Below are 12,661 nucleotides of genomic sequence, written 5' to 3'. Positions count from 1 at the left end.
AACAGAAGAACTGAGAAGAGGAAGAGGCGTAAAAGAAAAAAGGGATAGATTAGACAAATAAAAAGATGAGCAAAAACAGAGTGGGGGAAGGAATAAAGGAAAGAAAATATAGGTGGAAAGAGAAGAAAGTAGTAATTAAAATGTATTAAGGTCTTTCTGTGTACTAGGCACTATAAATTCTCTACATGAATTACCATGTGTAATCCTTACAACTACTGTATGTGGAAAGTTTTATTTTTTTTCTCACTCGACAGAAAAAGGAAATGATGTTTAGACAGTTATTGACTTGTCCAAGGTCGTAGAGCCAGTTAGTAGAAAATCAGGGATATAAATCTATGTCTACTTATTCCACAACATGCACTTAACCTTATACCAAAAGACAATTTTGTCATTAGTTTATGTCAACAAACTAAATGACTAATAGGTGCTCTTAATCTCTGAACTGAAGCCAAGGTAACCCTGAACAATATGGGCTAAACCATAAACCACATGTGTTCAAATACAGAATAGTCTCGGTCCTTAGGATACCTTTTAAAGATTAGTAGTTCAGATAATGCTAAGACCAGATTTTTGCTTTATTACAAATATGGACATATAATGTGTATAATGGTTCGTAATGTTTCTTTGCAAAAATTCCAAACAGATAAGAGCCTTCCATTTCTTAGCCACACCTGTGTGTCACTTACCTTGTTCTCAGTAAATATTGCCAAGTCAACATCAACTCCTTGACTTTCAATCAAAGGCCCTATTATGGGCTACCTTGCATGGAACAGGATGGTGCAGTGTTTATGGCCTGAGGAAAAGGTGGCTACTCTTTAAGACAACTTGACTCAGCTGATTGTACCATGTAGCGAGGAAAAGCATCACAAGTTTCTGGAAAGGAAAGGACCGATAAGCTTCCTGTAAATTGTCGGGCTTATATTTATTGTAATGATGAAATCTGGCAGGCTATTGCTTAATCCCTGCGGGCGTGGGGGGGTATTTAGGGAAGTACCGGTTCTGTTTCCTTCCTCCTTACCACTGACATTTTAAAAAACCCTCATAAACCCAAAACACAGTATCTGAAGTTACATAAGGCAATTCCTGGTAAATTTTTAAATGCTGACAGCTATGTAGGCAGAAAGAGATATGAGTGTCAGATACACCTCTGATTCCCATTACCTAATAGCATTTTGTTTTTAATAGCCTGGTTATTACATAAAACATAGACCAAAGTTCAAATTCTACTTCTGCCACTACCTACCTACCCATGGGACCTTGGGCAAATCACTTGCCCCTTCTGGGACGCTTTTGAGAGGGATAAGGGGTGATAAGTAATTAATACATATAATCTACAACACATGCAAAAAGGACTCTCCCAGACAACTGCTTACCTATTACGGGAAATCAGTCACCAACCACGCAGATAAGTCTATCAAGAGTTAGTTGACCTTTACCCAATCATTATTTTCTTTGTGTAACTAGTTTAACTGTAATTAGTTTACTAAAGTGCAATTCATTTTACTGTGATGAGTTCCATTCACAATTATAGATTTACATGCATTTAATCTTGCCAGCCTCTAAGTGAACCAATTCATGAGAAATGATATCCCGCCCTTTGCATACAGCATAGTTCTTCTACAATCTTCTTCTCTAAACACAAGGGTGTATTACTCATTGAGGATAGCTGCCAATTACTGAAAGACTAACTCTATACCAGGCACCACATTATCTCACAACACTGTGAAGTAGGTTCTGCCAACCCAATTTTACTGGAACCAAAGCTCAGAGAAGCAGAAGTAGGACTCGAAGCCAGGTTGGATGTTTTCATCATGCTGCAATGCTCTTCCTCGTACACATCTATCATACTTCATTTTCTGTGAAGTACAAGACCTTCCATGCAGCTTTGTTGGGAGTTTCGTCCATGAAAAGGGGTGGAGGGAGTGGGAAATAATACATTGACAGAACAGGAGGCAGAGCGCACACTGCTTCAAGGTTCTTAGCTAAGTGCTTGCCATCAGCTAAATTAACAATAGAAAATCTGAAATAATAACTAGGAGGTAATAAGCTATGGTACTGGCAATAAAAGTGCTATAACACTTCACCCAGGGACTCCTAGGTGGCTCAGTCAGTTAAGCGTCTACCTTTGGCTCAGGTCATGATCCCAGGGTCCTGGAATCGAGTCCTACATCCAGCTCAGCGCGAAGCCTGCTTCTCCCTCTGCCTGCCGCTCTCCCTGCTTGTGCTCTCTTTCTCTGACAAATAAATAAATGAAATCTTTTTTTTTTAATCCAAAAAAAAAAAAAAAAAGACTTCACCCAGAGATTTCAGATGCCAAGAGCACCTGAACCAACTCCGTCCTTGGAGCACGCCCCAAAACATGGTCCTTCCAGAACCTTCATTAGAACCATATCAGGTCCTTTTTAAGATGTGATTTCTAAGACACACCCTTGGACATTCTTTTCAGTACATTTGGTCTCAGGCTCTGTATATGATTCTTATGAAACGAAAATTTGAAAAATACTATTCCCGTTACTATGCTTCCACAATTAAAACTGTTTTTCGAACTTGATGAGGTGGTTAAAGAATTCATGGAACTCACGGGATCATTTGCAAAACGTGACATGATACTTAAACGTAATACAGCTGAATTTGCAAGATAATAGTACAGACTTCAAGAATAAATAGACCTGAGCTCAAATCTCTCCTCTCATGCTTAGCAGTTATACAACTCTGGGCAAGTTTCTGCACGTTTCTGAGCCTTAGTCTCCACTGCTTTAAAATATCGATTATAACATTTTGATAGGGTATTGTGAAGACTAAAGACAATATACGTGTGATGCCTGACACATAATAACCATAGAATAAATTATAAAAATAGCCATAGAATAAATTATAAATTATAAAAAATAAACGTTTAATAATAGAACATCCAACACCATATAAAATAGGATGCCATATCTTAATAGACTCTAGTATCAAGAGATATCAATGGGGGGAGGGGGTGCCTCGGTACCTTGGTCAGTTGAGTGCCCAACTCCTGATTTTGGCTCAGGTCATGATCTCAGGGTCGTGGGATGGCGCCCCAAGATGGGCTCCACACTCAGGGCAGTCTGCTTGGGATTCTCTCTCCCTCTCCCTCTGCTCCTACCCCCACTCACACTCTCTCTCCCAAATAAATAAATAGAATCTTTTTAAAAAGAGAGAGAGAGATTAGGGGCCAGAGGTTTCAAAATGGTTCAAGCCATTGTAGTGATTCAACACACCAGCTTTGGAATCAAAGTGTCTGGGTTCAAATCTCAGCTGGCCTACTTTCTGATTCAGCACCAGCACAGTAAATCAGAACTTCTTTTGCATCCTGGAAATGAGACCTTTGTTAATATTGTTAAGCCACAAACCTGTTCGTTATTCTGCTAAATAAACTACAACGTGAAAATAATACTACCTATCTGATAGGACTGTGTGAGAATTGAGATTATATAGGTATAGAGTTTATGACACTGTCTGGCATATGACCAAAGCACTTTTAAAAGGAAAACCCTGCTCATTTCTATTACTACTCAACAAACGGGATGTGACTATCATGGGTCAGGAACTCCAGATTCAGGATGTCCAAGAATGAACTCACCATTTTCTCTGTGCTCTGAGTTTCCAATCCTCGGTATTTTCATTTCAGTGACTTTTACTGCTGCTCATCTAGTCACCTACCTTAGCTAGAATAATGATAGCAAACAAACTTGTGTACCAGGCACTCCTCTAAGGACTTCTTCGGTATTAAATTGTATCTATTCACACAGAATGACTGTATGAAGTATAGGTACCATTATCATCCCCATTTTACAGATGAATGAACTGAGATGGACAGGATGCATGAATTGCCCAAGGCAATCCTGGAACAGCAGAGTCAAGATTCAAATCTAGGCAGTATAGTCCCAGACCCTGGATCTTTTAATGTACATAATACTGCCTCTAGGAGTGTCTGATGGGCTCAGTGGCTCAGTGGCTGGAGCACATGACTCTTGATTTTGGGGTTGTGAGTTCAAGCCCCACGTTGGGTGTAGAAATTACTTAAAAATTTTGTTTTAAAAAGAAATACTACCTCTAAAGATTTTTGAGTTATTTTAAAAGCTCTCAGTCTCCATCACTTCAATATCTAGTAAGATATATAGTCCTCTTATACATCTCTGATCCAGCCCCGCTTCTTTAGCCACCCTAATGCAGACCTAATTTAGGCCCAGTTGACCTTCTGATTGAATACCCAGTCTCCTTGATTTTAGCTTCTTCTCACTGAATCCTTCCACCAAACCAACCAGTCAGAAGTGTTTCTTCTTTATTTTTTTTTTAAAGATTTTATTTATTTATTTAACACAGATAGAGAAGCCAGCGAGAGAGGGAACACAAGCAGGGGGCATGGGAGAGGAAGAAGCAGGCTCATAGCGGAGGAGCCTGATGTGGGGCTCGATCCCATAACGCCGGGATCACGCCCTGCGCCGAAGGCAGACACTTAACCGCTGTGCCACCCAGGCGCCCCCAGAAGCGTTTCTAAAACACAGATAGGCTAAATGACTCTCCCTTAGTTAAAAACATGTACTGGCACCTCAATTTCTACAGAATAAGACCCAAATATCCCTAAGTCCAGTTCAATAAGGCACCTAGTGCGGTATCTCACTTACAATGGTAAGTACATTTCATTTTATTTTCATTGATATGAACGTGTCTGTTTCCTCACTAAAGTGGGCCCTCTGTCAAAGTGGGGACACTTTTGTTCATCGTTATATAACCATATTTCCCCAGGCCCCAAGAGCCCACAGCTACAAATGAGGTCACGATATCATTAATATATTAATCTTAATGACTCGTTGCTCCTCCAGCAAGTGCAGGACCTGTAGCTTCAGCAAAATCCACCAAACTGCAACATACTCCTGATGCCCCAGGAATGTCTCCCACATGCTCAGTAGCAGATTCTCTCCCGCTGTAGCTACACTGTTGCCCCACATGACACGTGAGCCACTGCGGTTCTCCCATGCTTCCTCTGAGCCCCGTATTCCGGTGGTCATCATGAGCTTAGGTGTTTTCTTCCTTGCAAAATACTGTTAAAGTAGGGTTGCCTCTAGTTCCCTGGGGACCAGATACACTCTCAGGGGTCTGAGCCAGGACGAATTTGAGGTACATCATATTCAGAATCCCTCCTTCACTCCAACAATGGTTTTAGTACTGGTTCAACTCATTTCTTTTTCCCTTAGGATGATCTGCCTTGCTTAAGCTACCACAGCAAATCTGGTGAAAATTTTATGGGGCCACTCTACCAGGCTGCCAGGTGTCCTTAATATTATCTGAGTCCCAGAGTGCCCACAGGGAATGATCAAGGTAGACGCTCTAAGCTACATCTGTCTCCCCCTTTCCTACACCCCTCACCAACTCCTCTGCCTAGCACGGAGCTTTGTGCATACCGAAATCACAACAAATGTTTTTAAATGGAATAAAAATGATTTTTATGCCACTTGAGAAGAGCTAAAGTTTATCCGAGGAAAGGAACACAAATTTAGGATGAGACTCTCTGGCCCTCAATCCAAAATTACACAGAAATTCTGGCATTTAAGGAAAAAAAACAAAAAACATGGGCTCTTACCTGAGAGGCATTTGACTGTTGCCAGGACTCTGATTACAGTACTTGTGCATCTATGTTCTCCAAAGGACCCCTCCAAAGGGATCTGGGTCACAAGTGAAGCGTTCATGACCGCATGCCAAACCCTTCGGCGGAAGCAAGAGGAAGCTGATTCACTCTTCTTGTGGCCCACTGCAGACAAAATTGCCTCAAGTTCCTGTTGACACACTCTTTTCAAAAAGACTATTTATCTCGTGCTGACAACCTCCCCATGAGAACATGACCCTTGTGAAGGACCTCCTCCACCAGTCCCCGGGAGAGGAGAGGCAGCACAAGAAGCAGCAGCTGGTGCAGAGCCCCAACTCCTATTTCATAGACATGAAGTGCCCAGGATGTTCCAAAATCGCCACCATCTTTAACCACTCATAAACAGTAGTTTTGTGTGTTGGTTGTTCCCCTGTCCTTTGGCAGCCTCCAAGAGGAAAGCAAGGCTTACAGAAGGATGCAGCACTAAAAACACCCTGAATTTATCCCAACAAACACAGTTTGGATAAAATGAACAAACAAACACAAACCATTTAGTTATCTTGTTCATGTAAGGCAAATCTTTTAGACTGATGTGACTTCACATTTTAAATATATGAGGTATTTGTTGTTTGCTGTAATTTTGATGAAACTGCAGCCTGTTAGGCAATGTGGTATTAATGGAGAAAACTCACCCAAATTGCTAACTAGATCAGGGTTTTAAACATGGGCAGTGCTTTCAGGTCACTGGTATTAAATAAGACTCATTTAAAAAGAAATTACTAGTTGTTGACTACTTCCCAATTTAAAGGGAAATTATAAATTATATTAGTACTATTACAAATTCAAACTATTAATCAAGAAATTTCATCCCATGCTTGATTTGAATCATGGTAAGCGTAAAGGATAGTTGAATTCATGTCATAGTACTCGGGTTCTTTGGCTCTTTCACTAAACACCACATGGTCATGGGCAACGTCTTTATGGCAATCCATGATAAAATATCATAAAAGTGCCTAGCAGGCACCAGAGTGGCTCAGTTGGTTAAGCATCCAACTCGATTTCAGCTCAGGTCATGATCTCAGGGTCCTGAGATTGAGCCCTGCATTGGGCTCTGTGCTCCACGGGAAGCCCCTCTCCCCTTCCTCCCTACTCATGCTCTCTAAATAAATAAATTTTTTAAAAAACTTTATTAAAAAAATAAGTGCTTAACATAACATTTGGCATTTTCTACAAGAATTCAATTATTTATTAAAATGGAAGGGGTTTTTTTAAATATATTTTTTAAAGGCTTTATTTATTTATTTATTTGACAGAGAGAGAGAGCACACAAGCAGGGGAGCTGCAGGCAGTGGCAGAGAGAAAACCTGGCTTCCTGTGGAGCAGGGAGCCCAATGTAGGGCTAGAACCCAGGAACCCGGGATCATGACCTGAGCTAAAGGCAGACGCTCAACCAACTGAGCCACCTAGGCGCTCTTAAAATGGAATTTTTATTTAACACATATTAAACAACTTGGATTCTTTAGGAGTTTCATACTAAGTAGCAGTATCCTCCTATTTGACCTGTAGATCTGGAAAGACTCATCACTGCATTCAAATGAGACTAAGCAAAGTCTTATATTGCCTCTAAATGCAAACTAAAAGGCATAGTATAGTGCTTTTTTAAACAACGGGCCACAAGCTAATTGTGAATTGAAACCAACAAATCTTTTTATAGAAAATGCCAGAGCAACGTGCTTAAAGTCTGAGCAAGGGCTATGCCTATTGCCACAAATACCAGGATCAACCTTGGCAACTGTTAGGAGAAACAAGTAATGGAAAGGAGGTAATAAGTAAAATATGAATTGCTAGGATAGTTTGCTGCCTTCTCATTTGCTTTCCTGGTATAAGATGGTCAATTTAACTATTGCTTTATTGGGAAGGCTAGTAATTGTACAATTAAATGTTTGGTTAATATAACCCAATTACTTGTGGCTTAATGTATGAAGGCATTTCATCTGCTGCTGACAGAAAGTATCAAGATTTTCAGCTACAGATGTTCAATCCATGTGTAGTGTGACATTTTCAAATTTGTAACTTTTAATCAAACTAATACAAATTGTACACAAACCATATTTTAAAAAATTTAAAAAAGGATGAAGTGAAGGAGCACCTGCTTGGCTCAGTCGGTTGAGCATGTCACTCTCAATCTCAAGGTCATGAGTTCGAGCCCCATGTTGGGTGCAGAGATTACTTTTTAAAAAGTTTATTAAAAAAGTTTTTTAAAGTGTGAAGTAAAAACAGTGTTCGCGCTCAACTGATGGATCTGGAATGTAAAATAATGACAATATGGAGAAAAATGGTTATTTTAAACGCAAATCTGTACTTCATTCAAGCTACATTATTTTTTTTTCTCTTTAAAGATTTTATTTTTAAGCAATCTCTATACCCAAAGTGGGGGGCTCAAATTCACAACCCCAGGATCAAGAGTCATATGCTCCACTGACTGAGCCAGCTAGGCACTGTTATTCAAGCTACATTCTAAAATGAAAAAGAAGTACAGAAGATTATAATAAAGATAATATAATATGTGGGTTTATCAAATTATTGGTATTTTTAAAATAGAAGCATAAGATCTCCAAAATTAAAAAGCTACTTGGAAACAAGCTAAAATTATTGATAAATAAAGGGGGAAAATGCATTCAGGTCCCCAGTCTAATTTCTTAGTCAGTCCACCATTGTTCCTGATAAAACCTTATTATCATCTTTAAAGCACATCGTGAGACAGAAGGGAAAAGAACGCACATATTTTCTTTCAGCATGTTTGGATATGTTGTGTATACTCTTAAGTCTCAGCTAATTAATTAAAACTTATGCAGAGTGACAGCACTCTAGCTATTTTTTTTAACTATTACAGAATATTTAGAAGCAATACTTATTATTGTAGTCTGTAGAGATTTCAAAATCCAATTTGATGAGAACTGCATAACACTTTGTCGGATATATGTTGCAAGATCAGTTAGTACAGGATTTTTGTCATCTAAATATAGCATCACACGAAACTGAATTAGATTTATTTACAGTAGATAATATATTTTTGGGTACTGTAGATTAAAAAAATATTTTATGATGGAAAATCTTAAATATAAGAATAGAAAAAAAAGAAAAGAGACAATAGTATAATGAACACCATCACATACCTAACACCCAGCTTCAATAATCATCAATATTGGGGCCCCTAAAAAAAGTACAATTCAGGGCACCTCGGTGGCTCAGTTGGTTGAGCTGTCTTCTGCTTAAGTCATGATCTCAGGGTCCTGAGATCCAACCCACATGTAGGGCTCCCTGCTCAGTGAAGAGTCTGCTTCTCCCTCTTCCTCTCCCTCTGCCCCCCACCCCCATTTGTGAGCACCCTCTCTCTCTCTCAAATAGATAAATAAAGTCTTTTTAAAAAACTTACAACCCATTCTTAGCTTACGGGCAATTAAGTAACAAGTTGCAGACCACAGTTTTTGGTCTCTAGTGTATTTCCAGCTGCCTGAAAAGACTTGACTTCTTTAACATTTCTTGTGTAATCTGCTAGTGATGAATTCTTTCACCTTTAGTCTGAAAGAACATTTTGCCTTTGTTTTTATTTTTGTTTCAATATTTTATTTATTTGAGAGAGAGAGAGCACACAAGCAGGGGGCGGGGGCAGAGGGAGAGGGACAGACTCCTGCTGAACAGGAAACCTGACATGGGGCTCCATCCCAGGAAACAAGATCATGACCTGAGCCTAGGGCAGACTCTTTTTTTTTTTTTTTTAAAGATTTTCTTTTTTTATTTATTTGAAGAGAAAGAGATAGCCAGCGAGAGAGGGAACAGAAGCAGGGGGAGTGGGAGAGGAAGAAGCAGGCTCATAGTGGAGGAGACTGATGTGGGGCTCGATCCCATAACGCCGGGATCACGCCCTGAGCCGAAGGCAGACTCTTAACCGACTGAGCCACACCCAGGTGCCCCTTGCCTTTGTTTTTAAAATATATTTTCTCTGGGGATAGAATTTTAGGTTGACAGGTTCTTTCTAGCACATTAGGTATGCCAACTTCTACAGTTTCTCCTCCTAACAGAAATCTGATGTCATCCTCATATTTTAACCTTGTTTCCAAATTAGTTGGATAGTGCCTTTACCCTCTGTTCTCCTTCTCTCTCTCTCTCTCTTTCATTGGAACGGAACAATTATGTGCCTTGATGTACTATTTTTTCACGCTTCTTGTACTTGGGACTCATGGATCTTCTTGGATCTGTGGATTTATAGTTTTCATCATATTTAGATACTTTTTAGCTCTCGTTTCTTCAAAAGTTTCTTCATATTTCTTCCCCACTCCTTAGTCTATTATAGTGTATTAGATGCTTTTTAAGATTTTTTATGATTTTGGAGTTTCCGTTGATAGGTCTTCAAACTTGTGAAACCTTTTCTGCAATGTCAAGTCTGCCATTATTCCCACCTGGTGTTTTATATTTCACACCTTTATCTCTAGAAGTTTGTCTTTCCATCTTCCATGTCTCTAACTTTTCAACAATTGGAATAGTTACAATATAATGTCTGAAAATTCTAACATCTATGTCAGTTTCAATTGATTTGTCTCAGTATGGGTCTTATTTTCCTACTTATTTACATCTTTGATAGCTTTTGATTGGATGCTAGACATTAGGAATTTTATCTTTCTGGGTACTGGATATTTTTGCATTCCTATAAATCTTTGTTCTAGGACAATTATTTCCAAACAGTTTGATGCTTTCAGGTCTTACTTTAAACAAACACAAGCAAGACAGAACCATGCTCAGCCTAGGACAAATTATTCCCCACAACTGAGCTGAAACCTTTCTATGTACTCTACCCAATGCTCTGAGAACGATGAGGTTTTCCAGTCTGTCTTGTGGGAACAGCCATTATTGCCAGCCCTCTTTGAGATGCTCTATTATTTCCGGTGGTCTTTTCCTTGGCCTCAGGTAACTAATGTCCTCAGCTACATGCACTGATTAGTACTCACCTGAAAACTCAAGGAGGGTCCTTCCAAATTTTTAGAGCTTTCTTTCTGTTCAGCTCTTCTCTCTAGTACTGTGTTGCAAACTCTCGACACATCGGTTTTATCAGACTCAGCTCTCTCGTCAAAGATTCCACCAGGCTCTCCCTGTTTCCCCCTCCCTGTGATGTAGCAGAGAAACTCTCAAGGCTGTAAGCTGGAGCAATCATAGAACTCACCTCATTTGTTTCCTCTCCCTGAGGGCTCAGTCCTTCATTGCCTGATGTCTTGAAAAACAGTGTTTCCTATATTTTGTCTATTTTTTACTATTACTGTCCTGTCTCAACCTTTTAACCATTGTGTCCCAGAAAAAAACATTTGATGCATTCAAGAAAAATATCTGGATAGAGTCACTTGCTTTCTAAAACCCTGAATCAAAAATTGAGTTATACTTGAAAATTAAAGAACATAAAACATTAATTTTTCATAAACATTAAACAACGCTTATGAGACATTACCTTTATTATTCTTTTGGAAGAGTAAGACTGTATATTACAAAACAGAATTACTGTAGTACTACTTATTAGTACTTTAATACTTAATCCAATTAAACACACAAGAAAGAAACAGATATTAATAGTGTATCAGACATGTGAGAACTGCCCTGGTATATCCCAGACTAGAATGAACTTATAAAGACAGCACATTCATCACATTAAATAAAATGCTCCCAAATTTTTATTTGCATTGTACTTATTTGGGATTCTTTCTCTGTTGCACTTATATATTAGTTGCATTATATATTTACAAAGCCCTATCAGCTAACATATTTCTTTTGTGTTAGAAAATAATCAAGGAGGGGGCACCTGGGTGGCTCAGATGGTTAAGCGTCTGCTTTCCACTTGGATCTCCAGGTCCTGGGATTGAGCCCCAGATTGGGCTCCTGGTTGGCTCAGCAGGGAGTCTGCTTCTCTCTCTCCCTCTGGCTTTCCCCCAGCTTATGTGCTCTCTCTGTCTCTCTTGAATGAATAAAGTCTTTAAAAAAATAAATAAGCAAAATAAAATAATCAAGTTAACGGCTTTTAATGACGAATTAATTTGTCATATACCTACAAACATTGTTTTTGCAAATTCCCATCGGTTTGCTGGGAGTCACAAAGAAGGAAAACAGTGAGCCTGCCACTGCAGGCCACTTCTACATATCAAACAGATGAAGCAACTCTAAGCTATCTCAGTGAAGTGTAACCAGGCTTATAGAAGATTTTTTCGCATCGCTGATTTCAAAGCATCTGTTCAGTTACATAAGCTGTAGAAGAATGTTAACTTCCCTCTAAGTTTTCCTGTATATTGTTACATAACTCATTTTCTTCAAATTAGTATTAACTTACAGCTAATATTTATACGACAAATAGAAACCAAAATGGGAAACAACATATACTAGTACAAAAAGAAATGAGGGGAACAAGTACCATAAATGAAAATTATTTAGGACCAAATAAGCAACTACTATTGTGGCCTATACAGATTTTATTGCAGGGGCGACTGGATGGCACAGTCAGTTAAGCATTCGACTCTTGATTTCAGCTCAGGTCATGATCTCAGGGTCATGGGATGGAGGAGCCCTACAACAGGCTCTGTGCTCAGTGGGGAGTTTCTTCCCCTTTCTCTCCCTCTGCCCCTCCCCTTGCTCGTCCTCTCCCTCTCTCTCTCTCTCTAAAATAAATAAACAAATCTTAAAAAAAAAAAAAAAAAGATTTTATTGCATTCTTCCTATCCTGGATATACCAGGCTACAGCCCTAGGTCCTATCTAAGGCCCTTCTCTATTATTTTCAAAGTCAAGTCTTAGTTACCACACTGGCAGTGCAAAAACAGAACCACTCAAGGGAGCTGAAAGTTTATAATGTACTATGTCTTAACTTCTCGGTCACAAAAATTAATTGGATGGGCAGAAATGCTATAATGACCACCTCTCTTCTGATGCACAAACACATTTAGATGGAGGTATCTACAACTGAGGCAACATTTTAAAAGGAATGGAAGGTGGAAAAGAGCCCTACTTCTTGGCGGGGG

At 39.2% G+C, this 12,661-nt stretch overlaps 1 protein-coding gene and 1 pseudogene across 3 annotated transcripts in view; one reads left to right on the top strand and one right to left on the bottom strand.

Moving 5' to 3' along the window:
* Nucleotides 1-5,746, bottom strand: part of FBXL5 (F-box and leucine rich repeat protein 5) — a 54,041-nt gene extending 48,295 nt beyond the window's left edge. For 2 of the 3 annotated variants that reach the window (XM_040625331.1, XM_040625333.1), the window contains exons 1-2: nt 5,609-5,746; nt 687-873 (exon numbers count right to left, since the gene is read on the bottom strand). The gene's annotated coding sequence lies outside the window, so the exon portion shown is untranslated. The remainder of the gene's footprint in view (nt 1-686; nt 874-5,608) is intronic. The other variant, XM_040625332.1, reaches the window with a different exon arrangement.
* A 117-nt stretch (nt 5,747-5,863) lies between these two features.
* LOC121101415 lies at nt 5,864-6,138 on the top strand (annotated as a pseudogene).
* Nucleotides 6,139-12,661: the final 6,523 nt, after the last annotated feature.

This window comes from Ursus maritimus, unplaced genomic scaffold, assembly GCF_017311325.1.
Source record: "Ursus maritimus isolate PB19 unplaced genomic scaffold, ASM1731132v1 scaffold_8, whole genome shotgun sequence".
In the NCBI taxonomy this organism is placed as follows: Eukaryota; Metazoa; Chordata; class Mammalia; order Carnivora; family Ursidae; genus Ursus; species Ursus maritimus.
This window is presented reverse-complemented; position numbering and strand designations above follow the sequence as displayed.